This window comes from Excalfactoria chinensis, chromosome 3 (assembly GCF_039878825.1).
Source record: "Excalfactoria chinensis isolate bCotChi1 chromosome 3, bCotChi1.hap2, whole genome shotgun sequence".
Classification (NCBI taxonomy): domain Eukaryota; kingdom Metazoa; phylum Chordata; class Aves; order Galliformes; family Phasianidae; genus Excalfactoria; species Excalfactoria chinensis.
In genome coordinates, this window is record NC_092827.1 from 18589503 (window position 1) to 18613603 (window position 24101).

At 40.1% G+C, this 24101-nt stretch overlaps 1 protein-coding gene across 26 annotated transcripts in view; it reads left to right on the plus strand.

Moving 5' to 3' along the window:
• The window catches only part of DLGAP2 (DLG associated protein 2), a 448809-nt gene that overhangs the window by 179036 nt on the left and 245672 nt on the right, over positions 1-24101 (plus strand). The gene's annotated exons all lie outside the window — the stretch shown is intronic.

Here is a 24101-nt window from a genome sequence, read left to right on the forward strand (position 1 = left end):
TAATGTACAATTTCCCACATATACGCTTCTACAGTCCTCAGGCAGGGCTGTGTAATTTGCTGTACAGCTGTGCTGAAAGGATAGTATCCTTAAATTCTTTCTGTGCTATGTTCTGTTGAAGGAAATTAGTCTTAGCATAATATTGAGAACATTACATTCAAATCTCTTGATTTGAACTCAGTTCTATTAATGAGGAGGTGATAAAATATGAGAATATAAAGGTTTCTGCCTTTTCTTTGAAGTGCTCTTATTATTCTGGTCACTTGTTCCCTAGTATAACTGTATGAAAAAAGCTTCTTTGATAACAGACCAAAGTTTATGTCTTTAAGAGGCATGCACTGCTATGAATATATAGAAATTAACTGAACAGTTCATAGTGTATACATGACAGAATCACAGAAGTGCAGGGATTAGAAGGGACCTCAGGAGATCAATGAGTTCAACCTTCCTACTAAAGCAGGTACCCTGCAGTAGGTCTCACAGGTAGGTGTCCAGAGATGTCTTGAATATCACCATAGAAGGAGATTCCACAGCCTCCATGGGCAATCTGTTCCAGTGCACTGTCACCCTTACTGTAAAGAAGGTCTTCTGCATGTTAGTCCAGAACTTCCCATATTCAAGTTTTTGGCCATAACTCCTTGTCCTATCACTATACATCGCTGAGAAGAGCCTGGCCTCATCTATTTGCTTCCCATCTCCCATTAGATATTTATAAATATTTATCAGATCCCATCTCAGTCTTCAGAAAGAAAGAATAAAATATCTACAGTAATAGCAACAAAAATGGTAATTTTCACTTCAAAGCATAATGATAGTTTTTAGACATTTTGGTAATTTTGGGACTAAAGGTGATCTCCAAAGACAAGTAGTATGTGTGAGTTGGTCTTATCTAGGTGAGAGCATAGATACAAGCAGAGCATTTCTCATTTACTTTGTCCACGTGAGGAATTATCTAGATAAATGAGATGGTTCTGATCTTGTTTTAGTGGATGTGTGCAGCCTGATAATCCATGGTGCACAGAAGGATGTGTACATTGGGTTACAGCTCTGTTTCTTGCCCCTGTAAACATGTCTGCCTGTGTCAGTTACTCCAGCACTCTAACTGCCTGTATCAGATTGCAGAGATTAATATAAGTGGCTTATTTCAACTCAAGATGTAGAACAGATGGGACAGTGGAAACAGAAAAAAAGCTACGCCATGGAAAATACAAAATAGAAACATGAGTATGAATGCTAGCTGGTCTGATCCAGTCAGGAACATGGCAATTTAGTAATGTTCTCCAATCCATCATAAAATAACTATGCAAAGAAGCAAGAACATGCATGAGATGAAGCCTGCCTCTCCTTGAAGTAGCAGCCTAAGTGAGTCACAAGCACAGCTGAGCTAGATCAGGTGGGAGGAATCACTGCAAACTGCTAAATGCTCTGAACCAGCTTGCAAATGGGACTGCATGGACTCCTGACTCACAGTGTATGCTGAAACACTTGGAGCAGAAAGGTAGTGCAGGTCCTGCAACTGCTTGGAGGTAAGAAGTCTGGGACTGATCTTGTCTGCTGAGGGTTCTGGACAGTCTGCCATCCTCCATTAACACCTCCCATTAACATATTTCAAGTCATCTTTGTCCTGACCAGTTGCCTACTAAAGGGTTTTTATGCTGTGAGCAGTTTCAGCTCTTACATTCCTACTCCTGGGTGATACGAGTCATGGTTCTGTTGAGCTGTGTTCTACCTGTCCTTGGCAGGCACTGATAATGAGGGTGGCTTAATGACATTGCCCTCTGATACAGTCACAGCGTGCTCCGTGTAATAGAAGCTAGCTGTGAATCTGTCTTCAGAGTAAATTTATATTGATGATGCAAATGCCTTAAATTATGTTCCTTAGCTTTATGTGTTCTGTTTGTCCTCACCTTTTTATTTTGTAGCCTTGTTTTTGTGCCCTTGTTTTGTTAGCAGGCCAGGTTTATGTGACTACACTGTCTAGTGATCCCTTCCCTAATTGTTATGAACCTATGGCTAAAATTGACAGAGTGCCTCACTCATCAAGGCAGGAAGAAGTGAAGGGAATGGAAAAAGTGTGGCAGGGGTGGCTCAGGTAGAATCATTTCTACACGATAAGCTCAGCTGAGTAACCAACACGTGTATTAGCTGGTAGAGTGTGCAGACTATCCTGACTCAATACCAGCACTGCAAATATTGATGGGAAGGCTTGAGAGCATTGTGTGAGCTCTGTTTCAGAGGGGCATACAGGCTGCAGGAATCAAGTGGAGAGCATGCCCAGTGAAATTTGAAACTGGAGCGGTTGTAAGGAGTATGTTGTAACAAGTGCTGAAAGATGGAGGTACAAGAAGGGAAGCACAGAAGCATGATGTGCATCCTGAGAGATCTGTGGGGAAAAGCAGGCTGTGAGGATGATGGTGCGTCAGACCTCAGAACAACACTAGGGAATTGTTTGGGCTTTGGATTAGAAAACAATAACAACAACAAAACGCTTGATTTTCGTTTTTGATCTTGTAGCAAGATCTTTCATCATGTATCTGCAACTGAAAGGCAGAAACAAATTCAAGAGATGAGTAAATAAAGTACACAGAATGCTTGAATTTTGTGACCAAGTGAAATCTTGTTTTGTGTCCCTTGGTCTTAACTTCTCAGCATTAAACACAGAACTGCCACTGATAAACAAATACTGAATTTAATAAGGTTAATGCTATGCTGTGTGTCATCTTGTAAAATAAATAGGATTAGGATTACTACTACTTCTAGGAAATCTTAGTTTTAATTTGTAATCAGAGATGCGTTGTTCCACACCTTTTGAATGCGCAGATACGCATTTGTTCTGGTTGCTGTGTTGATGGTGTCAATTAAATTTTAAAGCTCTTTTAAGCTTTTTATGCAGATCGTGATCAGAGTTTACAGTATTCCCTTTACTCTTCCCTGTAGTCATTTTTGAAAATCAGCTCATGATTTATTTTATGATGACAGCACGCGTGGCCATCTGCATTATCTCCTGATCCTTGCTGCCATCGGTAGCAGTCCAGTTCAGTGATGTGGAAATCTTCGGTCAGAGTTTTCATTGACCAAGGCCTCTTTCCCTTTTCTTCTCCCTGAGAAGGAGGATGTGTATCTCAGATAATCTTTGAAATTCCTGTATTCTTTCCTGGTCCCGCCATCCCACACCAGCAGCTCATGTGGAAAAGGGTGGAATCAATACCTATTGAACCTGACTGACATAAGTGCTGAAAAATCAGAATTTGAGTTCATTTCTGTCAATTCAGTTTGCCTTGAGAGAGAAGTTAAAGTGAAAAGTAACTAAGAAAGTGCACCAAAGTGATTGGATTAACTGCAAAGAATAGCTGAGTCAGGTTGGATGATTGTTTTTCTGGGAACAGTCTCTTTGTGGAAAAAAAGCCATTTCACAGAGTTTAAAACAAGCCACTCATCTGAGTAGGATGTATTTGGTGGTAGATCTCTTTGCTTTGCCTGGTCACTAAGACCACTGGTGCAGCTACCGAGCTGTGAAGATTCTCCAGCCCTGCTGTGCTAAATGCAGTGATTTTCTTGAGGACAGGGAAATTTGACTTCATTTAACCTCAGCATCTCCTCTTCAGGCCAGCAAAAAGGCATCCTTCAGCTTTCTGTAGCTCAGAGCCTTGAGGAGCAACAGGAGAAGTTTACTCATTTCTTCTTGTGATTGCTCATTTATTTAGCAGCTGGCGTGCCACTAGCATTTGAGCTTCAGCCTTCACCTCCAGATCAGACAGCTAGCTGGAGTTTAAAGCATTGTTTTGTTGTGAGATGTGTGTGTCTGTGTGGAGAATGGCATCAAGGAGTTATTCCTCCAGCTAGTGCTGTACATTATTGATTGAGAACGTGAAAGAGGAAAATCACACCTTTTCATTTGTTTTTTTTTTTCCTCTTATTTTTCATCTGAGCTAAAAGGAAGGTTAAAAGGATTTGCCTTGCACTCACTAAAGTCAGGGTTAATGAGTAAATACTTTTTTTGAGCTCTATTAAAATCCTTCGATTAAAGGCTCCAAATACTGTTAGTATAAGGCATTCTTATTTATTATTCATTTGTTTTCATCTACTTGAAGACATGTAAAACTCATTTCTAATTTAAAAACAGATGTAATTTGGGACTTCTTTTTTTCAGTGGGGAGTGGGAGTCATCTTTGGATTAATAACAATCCACAAAAATTGCAGTGGGAAGGATTGAGTTTTGTTTTATTCATGTTCACATATTCTACAGGACAAAGCAAAATATAAGCATTAAAAGCTGTCTTACAAATTCTAAAAATAAGTGCATCCTCCAATTATATTCTGTTTTTAATTCATCTTCTTTGTCTTGCACCTGTAGCCTTTGCTCTGGTTGAGCAGATCTTTGCCAGAGGCTAAGCAGAAAAGGGGTGGCAATGCACTGAGTTTGCTTCATTGGGAACTATGAAGAGCAGAGAGAATATTTCCAGTGGTGGTGTGGTCTGAACTGTGCAGAGGCCTGGCTCAGTGATGAACTGCCCTGTTGTCCTTTTTTGTGTAGGGTATCTCCTCTGTGATTTGGAGAAGCCCAGAGCTGAATCCTTCGTCTTGAGTGGCTGCTTTGTGTTGAGAAATAGCTGCAGGGGACAAGTTCTGGACCATGCTATTATGAGTTAGGGAAGTTTTGTAATGAGGTTTATGGCCCTAATATTTATTTTATTAAAATTTTACAGCTCATTCTTAAGCATCATTATAGAATGTCAGTGTTTATTAGAGATCTGTGTGTGTTTCCAGAGTGCTGATGGCTGTGCTTTCCGAGTACTTGAGGTGTCGAAGTTATCAATTTGACTGTGAAGCTAAATTAGGCTGTAATGCCCTTGAGTATGTTTCCTCCAGATCAGGCAATAATCTCCATGATTATGGGCTCTGTTGTGTATTAATTGACCATGACTTGTTATGCATCCTAAACTGAAGATGCATAACCTATTTCAAGGTCGGTTATCTTCTAGGCAAATGTCTCAAAAGGGTGAATATTGATGAATTTTGGTGTTAGTCATCTTTCCCTTTAAAAATGTAACGCAGATCATTTGGTGCGTGCTTTTATGTAACACATCCAAAGCTTGTCTTCCTTAGATCTTAACACAGACACTTGTAGCAAAATTTTCAGCTTTTTATAATTAATGAAGAGAGACAATAAATTATTAACTTTAGAAGTATGACTAAATGCTTTTGCAAATGGTTGTTTGCTGGAAATGTGCAATTTTAATTGTGGTGAAGTTACCAGGGAGGCTGTGGAATGCTACAGTTGCGGTGCTTGTGTGGAGTGAAAGTAATTGTACAGGGACAGCAAGAAGGAAATCTTGTGTCTATCAGAGCATTTGAATTAGTGTGTATGGGAAATTGAGCAAGCCTGGACCATAGTCTGTTTTTTTTTTTTAAGCTATGTTAAGGACTTGAATGTTGTAGGTAGGCTTCCCTATGCTATGACTTGCATGGGAAAACTCTGTAACAGAAGGAGAGAGGGCTGGACTCAACTTCATATGTGTTGTGTATCTCGAAAGGAGAAGAAAAAAAGTAGAGTGTGTGTGGAAGATGTGCAGACTGAAAGAATAGGGAGAGTTTGCTTTATTGAATGTCACTGCAGTAGATGTAGCATTTGAAGGCACTTTCAAAATGTTCCTGAGGCTGGGCTTTATAGGAGCAAATATCTTTTCCTGTTCTACTGAAATATGTTATAGAAATTTAATTTTTCTACCATCATATTACTTAGGAGATTCAGATATGAAGCTTATGCTATTCTATTTCTATACATCTGATTTATGTTATAAGATGACCTGCATTTCCCTAAAGCTTGCAGTCTGCGTATCTTGGTGGTCATTGAGGTGACTTAATGGCCAAATCTATATTCTCTCAAAGCCTTCAGAACAGAAAACTCGAGGTAGAAATATCAGCTTGAAAGCGACTGAAGTGGAAAATGGTGCTATTGGTGGAGTGAGAATCCAGCAGTCCTGCCTCACCCTGCTTTCTCTTCCTTACAGCCATGTCTTGGCCATAACTGGAAGCATGTGCAGTGCTTTATCACCAGCTCTCAGCACTGACTCAGACATTTCATAGCCCTTTACTGCTGGTGTAACTATTAGCAAGAGAATAATCACTGAAACTTAGCTTACTACCCCTAAAAATCTCACTGAATAAAAATACATGTTTCTTGGATGGGACAAGCTTAATAAAGTAATTATGAATAGAACATAAGGTAGTACGCCAAAATATTCCCATTTTTCATTTACAGAACGTTACTTTTCAATCATAAATAATCAAAGCTTTTTTTGCCTTTGTAGCTGAACTGAAACCAATATACTGGAGTATACCTTGTGGGGTAGCATAGTGCTTCTGTCCAGGAAGAAAAGGACACATAATGGTTGAGTTTTTTTTAATGATTTTGGCAGATGAATAATGTCTTACATTCTGAAAGCTTCATTTTTCAGTTTCATTATTCATTTGGTATTTTCTCTTGGAAAAATGACCCTTGTCTTTTTAAGTCAGTATGTAGTAAGAACACACACACAAAAAATCCCCACAGCATCACAGCTGGATACCTGTGTTTACTGACTGTATTCAGCTGTGCCAAATCTCACTGCTGTCTACAGCACAGAACTCAGTGAGAATTGCTAGAAAATGTTGGGTCTGTTTAGAGATGAGCCACCCACTTCCCAAGTCATACAGACCTGATGCCAGGACTGTGCTTGCTCCCCTAGGCACACCTTTGTTGCCAGCACAAGTAAATTTAGCTGGATGCCAAATGAGACTGCAGCTGATAATAAGGCTCTAAGACAGGAGGTGGGAAATGAAGTGATCTCTATTATTATTATAATATTTTCTTGAAAGGAAAATTTGTTAGGTTATATAGCTTCATATATTAGTTATTCTTCAATTCTAATTAAGGCTACCTTCTAAGACGAATAAAAATGCTTTCTGTAATTAATAAATAAATAAATAATCCAAAAATGAAGAGGTACCTAAGAGGAACTGCTTCCCTTGCATGATTCAGTAGTCTTCTCGTTTTGAGGTGTATTGCAACGGGAAGACAAACTGTATTTTTAGAGAAGGAGGTAGGAGGTAAGCCCCATTATTATATCTGGTATGTTCCTCACCCCCAGTTCTAAAATTAAATCCCTTGTTGGTGTTTAAGCTGGATGCCTGAAGCTGGCCATAAAGACCCAAACTTCTTAGTCTGTCTGGATGGATTTTATTTCATCTAATACTGGTATAATAGAGATGTCTGTGTATTGAACTGATCGCCTCTCCCTTCTCCTGTAATGGCTGTTGAGTAATAGGTGTCTTTAACTCTGCCTTCTTTCAGGTCTTTTAGATGAGATGAATTGTGTCCTTAAAGTGACCATTTCTCTCTGTTCAGGAGAGGCAGCTGCTTTATAAGCGACTCAGTGGAGTCATCTACATTTGATTATATGAATTCCATTCTATCGTGTTTGTTGCATAATCAAAATGGACACTCTCCCCAAAAAAATAAATAAAAAAAAAAATTAAATCAGGTAGACTAGCTTGGAAAAGCTGTTCAGTCCAAGGTCATTGCTGCCTGAATTAACTTCTCCTCCTATGCATTGCTTGTCTGATCTAATGTATTAGGTTTAGCTGTCCATTAGTCTTGCAGAATACATTGTTCCTCTCCCCCCCCCCCCCTTTTTCTCCATACTAAACATCACAATTAAAATATCCACAAAACTATAAAGCCATAGAAAAATGTTTTATCCTTAATGTGGTCAGATATTTTGAAGCTAAATTTTCACAGCAGGATTTCAAGATGGATGTGATTTCTTTTCATCAAGTAGTCAGATAAATGCAGTCATTTGTGGAAGGGGAACTTTTATCTCTCATCTCGCTGTGTCGTTTATATAGAAACATGAGGAAGACTGTGCATATAAGGATGTGTCTCATCCTGGTATATCTTACATGTGATTGTTTAAAGAGGGTAGAGAAGCAATTTTATTTTGCACTGTAAATGAAGAATTTTAAATGAATTCTGTGATAATTGTAATGCTTTTAAGGCCTTCAACTCTATGATGGGATGCTGCTAGTTTTGTGGAGAATTGAGTGATTGGGTTCATTTTTCTGTGGGATGTGAGCTAACCAGCAGGCTGGATTTCGTAGGGGCAAGAAAGCAAGAAGCACATTTCTTCTTTGTTCTGCAGTTTCTCAACAAGCAACTTAAGAGCTTTTGGGCAAGGGCCTTGCATCCAGTGCCTTGTTCCATTTTCTGAGTGAATTATTTTTTCAGGTTGAGGGATGGACTGTTGTCTTCTCACGTCATTGCTGTAATGTAAAATTATTCTGGTAAGGATAAAATGAAAGAGGCCTCAAGACTAAGTGAATCCATGAGAAAACTGAAGTAAGGTCTATCAATAAGAAGGACACTGGACACCAGGCCTACTGACAGAATTAAACTCATGGATGGCCAGATTAGAAAGTCAAAATGTTCATGGTCTTAGTTTTTCATGGAACAAGATTAAAGTGGACATTTCCTGTTGTGACTGTGGGCATACACTGGGATATTCCATGAAGCAGATATTAAGGCAGCAAGTGCCACGTTTCTATAGCAACTGAACTGTGTAACAAAAGCTAGGGTTTTTGTTTTTGTCTGCATTCTGGAGAGGAGAGTCCTATGATATCCTCACTACTTCTGTTTGTTTGTTTTAATGTACTGTAGTAGGATGAATTCTCCAAAGTCGCACAGCATTCTCATTTGTCAGAAGATAGTGAGTGTTTTTATATATATATATATATATATATATATATATAAAAATGTGTGCGTGTATAAATGTATATAAGGTTGACTGCAGAGACAGGGAAGTACATATTTTTATTCCTTAGTGGATGTCCTTCTAGCAGGTACAGAATCACACTTTTGTCCTGTTTTAGCTATTCATCCTCATTAATTTTCTGCTATTTACTGTCCAGTACAACAACTGCAATGGGAACGTTACTCCCACTTCAGCGTTGCCTCCAGCCTGATAATTGGGTCACTTTCCTGGGAGAAAGGAAAGAGTTGTGATAGTAAAGTCCTTCCTACTGAAAAAGTCTTTGGAAAAGACCCATTTTCCTGCTTCTTAGATAAGGCCAGATCTCACCATTCTTGTACTTTTCCAATGTCAGTTGTGACTGATGCTGAGATCTTACTGCTGAATTATGAGCTGTTAGTGTCTCAGATGGGCTTGTGGTCTGTCAACCCAAGAATACCTACCTCTGAGCTTTTGATGGAAATGTAGTTGAAGAGGTACCATTGCAGGAGCTCAAAGATGACAACGGTTTTAAGAATGTGCACATCTTATTTAGTTTGCCAACTCTTGGTAGTTTTACAACATTGCTAATAGAATGGTGAGCTGTGTGCATTGCAAGATATTTTTCTTTTCATCTGCTGGTTGTGTTTCCTGTGCTAATTCCATTTTCATAATAGAAAATCTGATGAAGTAGCACCACTCCTGTTTTCTCAGCTTTGGCAAGAGAATTTGTCTCCTTACAAATCATAATAAACTTCTCTTTGTGTGTAATGTTTATCATGAAAAGCTAAACAGATGTTGTTCACAAACTAGTTAATACTTTCTTCCTTTTGTTTCTCATAAATAAAGAACTTGAATACCTGAATGAAGTAAGTCATGTATATATGGTGGATATTAATATTTCAGTCACATGTAGGCTAAATTGTCCCTGTTTTCATCCAGTGGTTGGACCACGTGACACCAGAGATTCATGCAGCGTAAATGATGATAGCTTGTTACCATTATAGAGTATTTTGACAAAATTTCTAAATCATTTCTCTTTTCTGGAATGTTGTGTCTCTTTCTCATTGAATACATGTATTCCATCTCTTTCCTATAAAGCAGCTCTTTAAACTTGGTGGATGATTACTTTATTTCCAAGGCAAATCGCTGGCAGCTGTTCCAGAGTGATTCATGGAGTCTACATTTAAATAGTGATGCCTAATCATTATAAAATGATCCATCTGGGTTTTTATTCTACAGAGGGGACTTTCTGTGCTATGAAAAGACACAAAGCATGTGACACAGGGATATTTTAGTATGAGAACATAACAAATGCTCTGTCTTATAGCATCCTAAATTCTTGATCTTCCCTGAAACCTTAAACACAGCAGCATATAAAGCTTACTTTTGGAAACTGTAAGTTGCTGACACAACTGTCCTGTTCTTTATTTAGGGTAAGACTGTGCCTATTGGCATGGCCCTGAGCAAGAGGCGATGTGTGAACTGCATCAGTGTAATGCTAGCCTGGGGAAGTGTGGTGACTCAGATATTCCTCTGAATCACATTTTCTCTTCAGCTTCTTCCTTGCTCAGAGGGAATAGTAATTTACTTCTGGAAATTAGTATCTCTCTGCAGTGGTGCAGCTGTTCTGGCCAAGTCTGGAAAAAAGACTTTAAACTCCACCCAGTCCCCATCCGTCCCTATCTTCTTTCTGCCCATTTGTTTCAAAGGAGACATAACTAGGTAAATATTCTGGGTTACTCCTACACACCAACGCCTTAAAATTTGGGTAGTTTGCATTGGGTTCTGATTGCAGGGTTCTTGTTCTTCCATTCTCTCTTGCAGACTAAATCTTTACAGAGATGACTCCAGATGTGATACAGCAGCCTAAACAAAATAAGTAGCATTTTATTTTGACTCTGTCACTTATGTAAATCACAACTGATAATTTGGAGTTGTTGCATCGATACATGAATTCTTCTTTATCAAGTAGCTTATGGTTTTGAGCAGTAAATAGGTTCAGTTCTAATGCAGTCTGAAACGCAGCCTGCCAGTGTCTAGAGCTGCATCCGCTCCCTGACACTTTCCAGGGTGAGTGGAAGTTTCTTTACATTTTACTCAATGACAGCAACCCACAGAGGTTTATTCTACCATTTCCGAATGCAGCTAGCACATCAACATGTGGAACTGAATGGGCATTTAGAACTGACAGAAATGTAGGAGGGATGATTGGATGCCAGTTATCAGTGCTGATGAGGTTTAGCTGAACTGAGTAGGGGCAGGGAATGACCATGAAGAAGCAGCAAAGATGAAGTGTTATGCACTGACCACAGTTTCTGTTTTTCATTCCCTTGCACTGCTCAGAGAAGGGGATGTAGGACGGTGATGGGGAAAAGGCAGTGTTTGCTTTTGGTTCTTCTTTCCATTAATAATTATAGGCAATTAATTATATTAATGTCCCTACATTGACTGCTCTTTCCCTGACAGTGGCTGGTGAGTGATTTCCCTGTCCTTATTTCAACCCTTTAACTCTTTTCTATCATATTTTCTCCCCTTGTCCTTCTGAAGAGAGGGAGTGAGAGAGAAGTAGTGGTGGAGTTTAGCTGCCCATTGGTGTAATACCACCACAAGTTAACACAATTATACTGCAACCAATAACACTTGAAATGCAATTACTGAACTGGAAAAGCAAAATTTGAAGAGGAGCGAACAAGAAGGTGCTTCTTTTCTGCCTTTGGGGGCTGCACAGGTCATTGATTGCATGCAGCATTCTTAACCAGGTAAGACAGTGCTGCAGCAATGCTCTGTTCTTCCTCTGTTCTCATTCTTGTACGATCTATGATCTTCCATCTCTTCCTGTTTTCTCTTTTCACTATAAATAGCAACTTCTGTGTGTTTGACGTATGGCTTTTTATTTTCTCTATTATGCTCTAAAAGCAATTCTGCTGAGCTCTCCAAGATGCATTCTTTTAGCAGCTAGGAACTGACCATTGGCACTATGTACTCACTCCCCTGGGGCTCCTTGTGTTATCATGAGCCTCTTCTCTCAAGACCTCTGTTATCATCCTGTGCTTTCACACTCAAGGACCCCTACTGTCATGCTGACATTATTATAACTCTACTGAGCAGTTACTCTAACAAAACACTGCAAGGTTGTCGTTGACCACAGCTGGTGTTGTCATTGCCAAGATTGAGCTTGTACCCTTAACAAAGTAGGGCAGTCTACTGCATTTGTACCTATGTTGGTCTAGACCTCAATGATGTCCTACCATGAATAATGATTTAAATGTTTGCATTTTGCATGGATGAACAAAGATAATATTTGTTTTACACAATAAGAGGAAGAAGCCTTTTGTTAAGAGCTATTGAAGGCCTGGAGGGATTAAAAGTGCCACAGTACAAATGCTTAGTGTCTCCAGTAAATCTAAACCTTGATAGCCATTTGAAGGATAAACTGAATGCTACAATAAATTCTAATGCACTTTCTACTTCACCAACTTCACCAAGAAGATCTGATTTAATCTTTATTTCAGCAGTGCTATGTTTTTCTTTTTAACTATGTTATGTATCTTTTTTCAGTTTGAGGTCACTACCCTATGGGAATCAGAAGGAATAGAGAATGTTCTGTATCGTATTGAGAGAGCTGTTAAGAAAAAGTGTGTGCTGATGACAGGTGTTGTTGATCATGGAGTATGCTGTGTTTCAGTTACCCACAAGAGGTTTACATGTAACACTATGCCATATAATACAAGTTCAGTAATACCAGGGTGGCTCCTTCAATCTTGCATCCTGGTTGTGACACCTCAAGTGCACTGGTCTTGTTTTCATCTTAACTGGCCCTAGAATATAGCTGTCCTAAAAGGAACTGCCTTTTAAAGTATAGTAAGCATTGGAGGGGTTTACCTGCTCAGAAAGTCAAATGATCAGCACCCTGTCTTAAGGCATCACTTATTATGAACCTAGAAAGAAGCATGTCCTTTTTGTGAAATGGCATTGGTACTTCTATTTGGTGTTCATTGGTAACACCTAGACTTCTATCAGCCAATTATTACCCAGACAGATATTCTCATTCCTCACAGTACTATGCATGATTACTCTGCTCTAATATCAGTACTTTTCCTCTGTTTAATTATGTCTTATGAATGTTGCGCTCACTCCACTTCATCAAGATCATTTTGGATTCTGATCTTGTTCAGCAAAAATATTTTTGGTCCTAGAGTGGTATGAATGCATTTCTTCCGCAATTATGTAAATCATGAAAAATATATGTTAGGCCCAGGTTTGGGTCCGCACTGAAGATGTCTTCCCAGTTTGGCAACTCCAGGTTTGATCTCCAGCAACTGATAATAGCAGGAATGCTTTGTGTTGATTTTTTTTTTTTTTTTCCTCCTACAGTTGTAATTCTTTATGGTAGTGATTATATTCAAATTAAAATTATGAAGATCTTTTTTATACATATGCAGTAGTGTTACAACCATGTCAGAGCCATTGTTATATCAGATCTGCTGATCAGTGGGCAATTTCATTGGCTGAGCTGTGATTGGTACATTCTTTCTGAATGAAGACTGTTTTCTGTTCTTATAACTTGTTTATCTGCTAGCTTCTTTTGCAGTAGCTTGACTTTCAAATGTAGGTCAACACGAGTCTAATTTCCTCAGTGTTTCTTTATCCCAGTAGGGACAGGTTACTTTTCTGCTGCTTTCTCCACGCATTCTTCAAGGTGAAGTTTCTGTTGAGAGACTACTTTGTCTAGTTGGAAGAGCTCCCTGCAGTAATTCAGTCTCTAAAACACAACAGGTCTGCCTTTTCTCCATGTTCATCAGCCTATTTGTTTTGTTCGGTTTGCCTGGTCTGCTATTTGATAGATGATTATAATTTTCTATATATGAAAACCAAACCTAAGTGTTGAATGTGTTAGTTTTCTCTGTGTATCATCCATATTTTCTCCAATTAAATAAGTCTCTTTCTTTCGTCTTCCTGTTACTGCTTAGTGTAATTATAGACCTTTTCCTCATAGCTTTTTATGTCTCTAGATAATTGAAACACATTTTGCACCCCACCCTTTTGATTATTATTTTTTTTATCCATAAGGAGCATGTGAGCTACCCATTATGCTTACCATTAATCATGTGCTCTTGTTTCCACCTTTACAATGGTTTGGGGTTTTTTTTGTATTTTTTTTTTTTTTTTTATAATTAGAAACTAATGCAGTTAGAATAATCTCTGCATATTTTTTTTTCCTTTTTACACTTCAAAAGAAGTTTACTTTTGTGTGTTCAGTTTAGTTCCTCTCAGTAGGTAGTGGCTTCCATGTACTCATTTATCCATTAGATCATCTGCTTGAGATATCATACTGTGGCTTTTTTCTTTTTTAATATAGTTTTGTTTGTTTGTTTTGGAAACTTGGAGCATGAACTTAATCTTTTTTTGGTATAGTAAACTTCATTATTATATAATGACCTCATTTTTAGCTCTGGTTATACAGATATCGCACATTTGCAGGAATAGTCAGATAATATTCAACTGTTCTCACTCTTGTTTCTATTTCAGCCTTATTGCACTCATTTCTAGATTTATATTTTTTTGAGTAAATCTCTATTCTTGCAAAAGTTTCCTCTCTCACTCTGACCGCACAGTCTCAGTGCACCCCAACTCAAAACTCATTTTGCTTTCCATTAGGGACAGACTATCAGTTACTCACGTATTCTTCATGGAGATATTCAATTTCCCATGGGACTCAGATGAGGTTTTTGTTTGGCTGTTGGATTTTACCAGGGGATCGTGGCTTTGTTCTGAAGTCTTAGGTTAAATAGTACACTGTTTGTGAATCTTCCACTCAAAATGTTGAGGTATGCATGCAGAGGGCAGAGCTGCTCTGCTTCTGACAAGATAATGGCAGGAGGAACTGCAGGATGCTATAGGTGGAATCATTGAACAGCCCAAGGCGGAAGGGATTAACAAACAACATTGAGTCCACCTTACGGCTCCACACAGGATCACTCAGAATTCAAACCCTAAGTCTGAGAGCTCCTCTCCTTGAACTTTAGCACTTTGGTGCAGTGATCACTGCCCAGTCCCCCTCTGGTGAAGAATTTAACACCCCCCAGACCCTGCACTGCTGCAGATCCTTGCCATTCCCTCAGGTCCTGTCTCGATTGCCAGAGAGCAGAGCTCTGGCCTCCCTTCAGCTTCCTTTGCTCTGGGTGGAGCAAACCAAAGGACCTCAGCTGCTTATCATATGTTTTCCCCTCCAGACCCTCATCTTTGTAGTACTCCTTTATGTGCTCTCTAGTAGTTTTCTGTCCTTACACTGCAGCACCCAAAACTGCACACAGTACAGGAGGTGAGGCCATGCAGCACACAGCAGAGGAGACAACTCCTTCCCTTACCCAGCAGCAGTGCTGGGCCTGGGGCACCCCAGGGTGCAGTTGGCCCTTGGGGCTGCCAGGGCTCACTGCTGTCTCGGATCAAACATGCGGGTGGCCCAGCCTATCCTTTGGTGATGTTCATGAGACAGCCACACAAGGAGCAATGGGGCACAGTAGATAGAGAACTGGTGGTTGAACACAGCTGTTGACCAAGACGGGAAGTACCTGGGCAACCACATCCTAATCACCAAATAATTGCATAACGATGGCAAATTGTTAGTCCAAAAAAGGAAAAATAAAGTAGACTGTTCATTTGGAAATGGATAAGGGTGGTGAAACAGAAGAGCTTGTGAGGAGGAAAGAGGGAGTAGAAGGTGAAGCAATCCATCTTCCTGGGGCTATCTGTGGGTACCCACTGAGCAGCCTGTATCTGATCGGAGCAGCCTGTGGCAGGACAGACCACCTGTTGTGTCTGTGAACCAGCTGTTGTCTGACTTGCTTAGTGAGAGGCAGAGCCAGGATGCTCTCCCTAATTGCAGGGAAGAACATCTCAGCAGGATGTACAGGGCTTCCTAACAAAATACTAGCGAGCTTTCGAGAGCTGTGAAAGTTTGCAGGTTTTGTGACAACTGCTAGGTGAGAATGGCAGGGAGGGAGAGAGACCCAAATTGTATCAGATTGCCAGACAGGCTTTGGTCTGAGTTCAGAGGTCTTCAGCCACAGCAATGGGTCTCTACCTACAGGCCTAGAGCTGGCATGGAGCTGGGCAACAGCTGTTGAGAAGATTGGATCTGGGTTAAGGAAAACAAAGTGGAAGGGAATACAATTACTACATGAAAGCTGGAAGCACATGAAGAATCTAGAATAAAGAGTTTGGTGGGTAAGGAGTCAGGACAAAGAAACAGACCAAAGCAAAATGCTTTTTAGCCCCTTCTTGTAGAACAGCGTATTTCAAATCTGCATGGATTTCCTCTAACATGTTTTTAGGTGAAGGGGAATTATTTATTTAGCTTCCTTTTTCCACAGTGAATCATCCTAATCTTTCAGGAAAGCAATCATCACAAACTTTAGACTTTAACTGTGATAGAAATACCATTTTTTCCCTTGCTTTTCTTTCAAACTTTATCTGCAAATTGTTTCTATTGTTCTGACTCGGCACTGATAAAATATCACTCTTCTTCTCACAGAACTAACATCATCTGCAAATTATCTCTTTTGTTCTGATGTCTTTTACATATAATGTTCACTGACTTCACTTATGACAAGCAATCTTTGTGTCATTCATTTGGGTGAAGAATGCAGTATGTGTATATCACAGCTCCAGAGCTGCTGTTGTGCGGGTCCAAATGAAATTTTCTACTGTCCTCTAGTGTGCTGTGTTCGCAGAAAAATAAAAACAAATAGCTAAATAAAAGTTTCTTGTCTAATTAAGAGTATTTTGACTTAAAATTCAGCTTATCTAATAAACGTTGATAATTTTGGCAAAATTCAGGCTTTCCAATTCACAAGAAACCTGGTTTTAGTCTTCATCTTATGTCGCTGAAAGGTACTCATGATCCTATATAAAATATACACAAAGGCAGGTGGGAGTGAATGGCTTTGATTTATAAAGCTTTGGCGCTGCCATGGTCATCTGCACCTCTGCTCTGTAGTGGCCTGCAAAGCCTCTGTGTTTTTGGCTTATGCATCTGGTTCAGAAGAATGAAGACCTAGAGGTACCATCCAAGCTGCTTGCCACACAGTTGGGGACATCAGTCTGACTTCAAAATCATTCTTTCTGTTAGCTCTCAGAATAAGGAATAATACATTCAGCATCTTTAAACATAAACCACTACAGTTGCTTTTCTCTGAACTCTTTATAGATTGCTTTATCTCTTTGTCTCTAAACAAGAGCCAGAATGGTGAAATACCTGAGATGCTGTAGGTGTTCAGGTAATTCTCCCTGATTTGTTTGCAGAATGGTAGGACAAATTCCTCTGTTACATGTAAAAACTGCTTAAAATGTAACAATTGCTTAAATTTATTATTTAAGTAGAAAAAGCATTAAGGGCAGGGCATGTATTTATTTCCTAAATAATTTTGTTTTATAACATTTAAGTCTGTACAATAGTCACGTTTTCCTTTTTCTTTGCTATCTCAGAGTGTTTCAGTTGAGCACTACAGCTCCACATGCTATTGATTTTTCAACAAACGGAAATGGTTTTGATATCTGTACAAATGCAGTTTCTCCCATTCATATTATCACCACATTTTTTGCCCGATATCTTCCAATGATATATAGTAAAAGCTATAGGAAAAACATGGATGATATATTGTGAATAAAATACCTGAATGTTTTTGTCAGCTTTTGTGTTGAAGATTTAATATGTATTTACACTGAATGCTTGTACCACCAGCTTCATGTTACGTCCCCCTGGAGATTCTATATTAGAAAAACTCCATGCAGCTTCAAAACCTCTGTAATATATTGATTATCTTTACAACTGAAATTGCTGAGACCTGACTGGAAATAACCCAAGCTAGCTTTCCGTGCAGCAGCAATGAAAAAGACTCAGTTTTTAGGGGTGGTTTGTGATACATATGTTGGGATCTTCTGAGGAATGTTCACTTCCCAGTAACATGAAGTGCCATTTGCTATCTTGATGGGGACTGCCAGATACTAAATGTCAAACCTGTCACCAGTTCATTTGTACATTTTGGGCCTAAGGATCATGTCATGTGGAGGAGGAAGGAAAGTGAGAGAATGGCAGGAAAAATGCAACCTCAGGAGGGAGAACGCATTTCTCTTGAAATACTGCTGTTTAGTTAATTGCCACTGGTATAAAAGCCCTTGTGGGTTGGTGTGCTGCTGTACACTGAAGAAGGCTGATTCTCCTTTCCAGCTCAGGTGCTGACAGTGGCTGCTGTCACCATCTGCATGCCTGGTGTCCTTCCAGCTGGTGACTCAGTGGTGCTGCTCCAATGCCACCTCTTGCGTGTGGGCATTGTAACTATGCCTGGGGGATGCTGTTACCCATGCGCTCTGGTAGCAGCTTTCCCTCTCTGAACAGCAAGTGAAGTGAGGAGCCAGTTGTACATATGTGTACTGTTTCTGATAAAGGGGAAGAGAGGCGGCAGCACTTTAAGGACACCCTTTTGAGAACGCAACAGCTCTCCATCCCCCCAGCAGAAGCCAAGCGGGGGAAGCAGGTGCCCATCATGGATGTGCAAGGACGTGCAGCTTAAACAGAGGGGAATGTATGGGAAGTGGAAGCAGAGTTGCGTAGCCTGGGAGGAATACAGGGCTGTTGTCTGTGTTTGTGTAGAGATAGGATTAGCCAAGGCGCAGATGGAACTAAACTTGGTGAGGGATGTGAAAAAAGAAGGGGTTCTACAAAGGCAAGAGGAGGAAGGCCAAGGAGAGGAGAGTGTTTCCCCTCTGATAAAAGGTGATGGAGAGCTGGCTTCCTCAGACATAGGAAAAGCTGAGGTACTCAGTGAGTGCTTTGCCTCAGTTGGGTAATGAAGATGTCTGCCAGGACTGTGAGCCTCTAGGTGAGGGTGTGAGGGATGGTTTCTGTCCCACTGTAGCAGTAGAAGTCCGAGTCCTCCTCATGAAATTGAATGTGTGTAAGTCCATGGGGCTGGATGATATCCATCCTAGGGTTCTGAAAGAGATGGCTGATGTGGTTGCTGAGCTGTTTTCCATCATATTTGAAAAATCATGGCTGTCTGGTGAAGTCCCCAGGGACTGGAAAAAGGGAAACGTTGTTTGGCTTGGAAAAGAGAAGGCTCTGGAGAGACCTCACTGTGGCCTTCCAGTACTTGAAGGGCACATGTATATAGGAGGGGGAGTGGCTGTTTACTGGGGTGGATAGTGATAAGACAAAGGGGAATGGTTTTAAACTGAGATAGGGTAGGTTTAGGTTAAGTATTAGGAGGAAATTTTTCACTCAGAGGGTGGTGACGCACTGGAACAGGTTGCCCAAGGAGGTTGTGGATGCCCATCCCTGGAGGCATTCAAGGCCAGGCTGGATATGTATAGCAGGGGGCTTGAAACTGGATGATCAGTGTGGTCCTTTTCAACCCAGGCCATTCTATGATGTTGGAGTGGAAATATTTTAAATGGATGTAATTGTTTATCCAACATGTTAACTAGAGGAGCACTGAGCCAGGTGTTATGAAATTTAAGCAAGAGTGCCTATCAATTTTCTTATGAGCCTAATACAATTTAATGACCTATGTCTATGCTATTTCAACAAAACCTGAGTATCAGAATTCCTATTTTATAATCGCCTACTGTATTCTTCAGCTACCACAACCTAATATATTAATATGTTCTCAGTTACTTTGTAACTGTATTGTTTTAGCTTTGTAATGACAGATTAAACAAATACATTTAATAAGATTACTCTTTTGGTGCAATTTTCCAGCAAATAGGATTGTGAAGCTAATATTCTAAAAATGCATGTGCAGCTAACCAGCACATCACTTTTCTTCATGCCCCTTCATAAAAGGAAAAATGACACTAAAGGGACAGGCAAGGCAGCTAGGGAAAGATCTAATCTGTACTCAAGGAGCAAGAAGTCCTTGTGCAAATTTATTAATTATAATTAAAATAATTATTAATCATTATTATTTTCCTTCCCTGGGCAAAAATAAGTACAGGAGGTGTTTATTTCTTACACCCATGGCTGTGCTTTTGAAATCAGAAACGACTGAGTACCAGTGATTTGAAGAGGAACTGTGCTTTCTGGTATTCCCCTTTAGATGCCTTAGGTCCTGTACAGGGTCAGGCTTTTTTAGTTCCCTATAAGAATGTCAGTCAGAGCATTCTGATCCATACACGTGTGCTCATCACACTTGTATCCCCCAATGGCCACCTGTTCACATTCAGAAAATTCACAGTGCTCTTCCTAACTACTTGTTGAACAGTAAAATGCCAACATAAAGAAAGCAAAATCACTTGATAGTACCCACTGGGGACAAAGCAATGGAAACACTTTCAAGAACCCTTGAGCACAAGGCATTAATGCATTACTAGATTTTAAATTAAGCTGTATTTTGTAAAACGCACCTGACTTTTTCAGGCATAGTTTTCTTTTCTCTTTTCTTTTTCTCTTTGAGCACTGGAACAGGCTGCCCAGGAGGGTTGTGGAGTCTCCTTCTCTGGAGATCTTCAAGTCCCGCTTGGACACCTACCTGTACGACCTGGTGTAGGGAACCTGCTTTGGCAGGGGGGTTGGACTCAATAATCTCTGGATGTCCCTTTCAACTCCTACAATTCTGTGATTCTGTGATTCTCAAACTTCACCCAGAAAGGAAAATGCACTTTGGGGGAACCAGCTCTATTAGGCTGCTCTGACTGGCTGCTGTGTTGGCACCAGAATGGCAGCTTCGATGGACCAGAAGAAGCACAGACTAAAGGCCAAGGTGAGAGACGTTATAGATTGCAGTAGCTTTTTGTGGTTCAGTTTGTTGTTGTTAAAATGACATGCCTATTTCATTCTCATTTTCAACCTGGAGAAAATAAAATAAAATAGAACAGGGATGCAAAAGAACAGTAATAAAAATATCGATACCATTTCAGAATCTTGTTTGGAATGTAAAAACATGAACTTGCCTTAATACTATTTAAAAATAGTGCAGGTTTTGGCATGCCTTTATGGCCTCCTTTATTTAAAGTTAATATCTGTTAAGACCTGCAATGTTTATTACATATTCCGTGATAGAGGCAAATACAAGATTGCCAAATTTTGGATCTGTTGAGTGCTACATAGTGGACAGGAATAATTTCCATATCAAAGTGAGCTGGCCACATTACAGGGCTGTGCTGTGTTGAAATGCTTCTCTCTGTGATATATAAGGAACTACATCAACGTGTGCAAGTTTAACTTCATTGAGGAAGTTCTTCCTTGTGTCTGTGCTCTTCTAATGGATCACATTTCCAGGACTAAGCTTTTTCCCATGTTCTACATCATTGTGTGTTTTCACAGGAGCTAGAGGACATCACAGAGTTGCCCAGTTGCTATTAAGCTGCTTGTTGCGGTACTGGGAGGCCTAAGAAAAAAGAGCAACACAATAGACTTTGACCAAACTAAAACGAACAGTAACAATGAATGTTTCCTTTCTCTTTGATTACCCAAAGTTAAACATTTCAGCTTAGTCAGGAGAAAACTGACCTAGAAAATGTTGATGTTTTGGTTTTACTCTGGTTGTGGACAAAAGCAATTGCTGAAATGCTGAACTTTATCATCAGGGAGTAATTCTGAGCTGTTAACTAAACTATAAGCTACCTCATAAGTGAAGCTATGTATACCAGGTCCTAGTGAGTTGGAGTACCATCTTAAAATTAGTCTAAATTTATACAATAAATATGCTGTTTCCAAATACAAATGACAATATATTTCTATTCAAGTAAATGACCGTAGAAGAATCCTGGGGATAAGGTCTCTCAGGCAGTTTCATTCCTGTTGCTCCTGTGAAGTACTAATCAGCTGACTGTCAGTAACAGGAGCAAAGTACCACTTTACTCAGTACAAGTAAATTTGTGGTTGCATTGTAATATGAGGACTGAATGTTTCCCACCTACCAGGTAGGAGAGAGAAAGAAAGTTAAAGAGCAAGAAAGATCTAGTTGGCATACAGAAGTATATAGCAAAGGTCTGGTTTTCTCCTGTAAATGTGGGCTGAAAGTACTCCAAAGGACAGCAATGTTCTAGGGGAATATTCTGAAGAACAGCAACTTCCAGATTCTCTGATTTTATTTATTTATTTATTTATTTATTTACAAAAGAAAGAAAGCTTACTGGATTTTTCACTACTGATTAAAAAGTACTTTGAGATCAGTAACATTCCGCAAGATAAGGGATGCAGTTAAGGGAACCCTTATAGACATGTTAGGTTCTGTGACCAGACTGTAATTAACTGCAGTACTTCAGCCACAATATTAATTTTCTTCTGCTAAATACAGTGGACCTGACATCTAATAATTCACTAGTTCAAAATGAGGTTTATGCTGAACACTCCAGTTCCACATCGAATAATGTTACTGTATTTGGAAAGCAAGCAAGTTGTTTGATTAATGCTGGAACTAATGAAAGTATCTATGGATTGGTGATCTATGTTCCTGCATGATGGTATCCCACTCCTTTCTCCTCCCATTCCTTATAAATAACTTTCCCCTCATCCCAAGTAATATCTTCACTTCCTCTGAAACATCTGCTAAGCCTCCCTGCTCTTGATACACTTGGCTCTCTCTCATGTCCCCTAAATCATCCCAGCTGCTGGGGAAGAAGCAGCTTGTATAATAGTTGATTTCAACACAATACTTGTGCTGATTGGGGGCCAGAACAAAGCTGATTGTTGCTGAGCTTGTGTGACTGCTTTTACAATGGGGGTTGGGGGTGGGGGATGAACTGTATTGGGTCACCATTTCCTCTGCTCAGATGCCAGTATTCTGAGATCTTTTAGAAACTTGTTTTCAGGGCATCGGGCTCCCTGTAGAAATGCAGGGCAGTGGGCAAAGGTGAGGGAAACATTGTAGGTGAGCCAGAGAGCTGCCAGATGGTGAGGTGCTTGGGTCAAATTTAATCTCCTTATCAAAGGAAAATTAAAAGTAGAATGAAGTGGGAGAAAGGGAGTAGTTTGTGTGTGTGTGTGTGTGTATGTCCCTGTTCACAAAAGAACTCTAGATTAGTGGCACCCACCCATGCAACTCCAAGCCTCTCAGCTCACCTCTCTCTGACCCTGCAAATGGTTCCACTGCTCACGCCCACAGCCCCATCTTCTGTCCCACAGTATCCTCTCCCTGAAACCCAGCTGCAAGCTCCAGACTCCCCATCCAACCCACAGCCTCCCACTCCTGTGGTCTCTATCTTTCACTTTGACTACTTCCACATGATGCTCCCAAGCCCAGTTCTCCATGCCCATCTGCTTCTTACCCCAGCGAAGTCCGTTCACTGGGGCTGCCTCCAGTGTTTCTAAGCTAACCCATTGCCACTAGTTTGTCACTTCGCAACAGTTACCCTCATGGACTCGTTGGCTGCCCTGACACCTGAGTGCATCCCCTTCCTGTGGCTCCTTTCTTGCTACAGCTATCAACGTTGTAAGGTGTTCTTGCATGCATAAGACCTATTCACCAAGCAGGAATCCGCACTGGAGTGGAAGTGTGCACTTGAACTTACGCAGTTACTGTGTGATCAAGAAAGCGGAGAGCTTACTTTACAAGAACAAATATAATGTGTTAAGTTTTGCACAGAGAGAGGAAGGCCAAGAAGGGATACAATTACTCTTCACAAGTACTTCAATGAGGTAAACCGCAGAAGAAAGAAGAGTGATACAGTCTAAATAACATAGAGTAAACAGGCCATGAATTAATATAGTTCGGTGGCTTTAGTTACCCAAGACTGAAGTTGTATTCTATGAGCAGTGGGAACAAAAATATCCTAAGATGGAGTTTGTCAAGTCCCAAGTGAGGCTGGGTGAGGCTGACCATCCCTAGCCCTGAGAGCACTCCTTCCACTTGCATCTCACTGCTGCACCATGCCTGTTGGTATCAGGTGGAGCATTTTCCATGCTTCTTAATAGGTTCCTTGAACACTAATAATATTGCTTTGCTTTCTGGTATAGCTGTGTATTAATGTAACCTGCTATCATCTTTGCCTTCTTTTTTTTTTTCCAGCAGCTCTGAAATGATTTGATGGTTTTAATTATTTCTCATAATAACCCCCAAATTCCTCTCTTGATTAGCTTGCTAGATGAGATTTCCATTCAGTACGTATCCTCTAACTTGGTGTTTGGTTTCCCTGCTAATTATCTCACATTTTCCTCTGTGTTAAGCTGCATTTGCCATCTGCTCATCCAGTGACAAAAAAATAATGGAGAACCTTTTGAATCCAATTGCAGTCTCCTAATTACTGGCTCTGTCTCCAGTTGCGTTATTACCCACAGCTTGGCAGATCTTGGGCCAAATAATTGATAAAAAACAGTGAGATTCCTTTGATTTT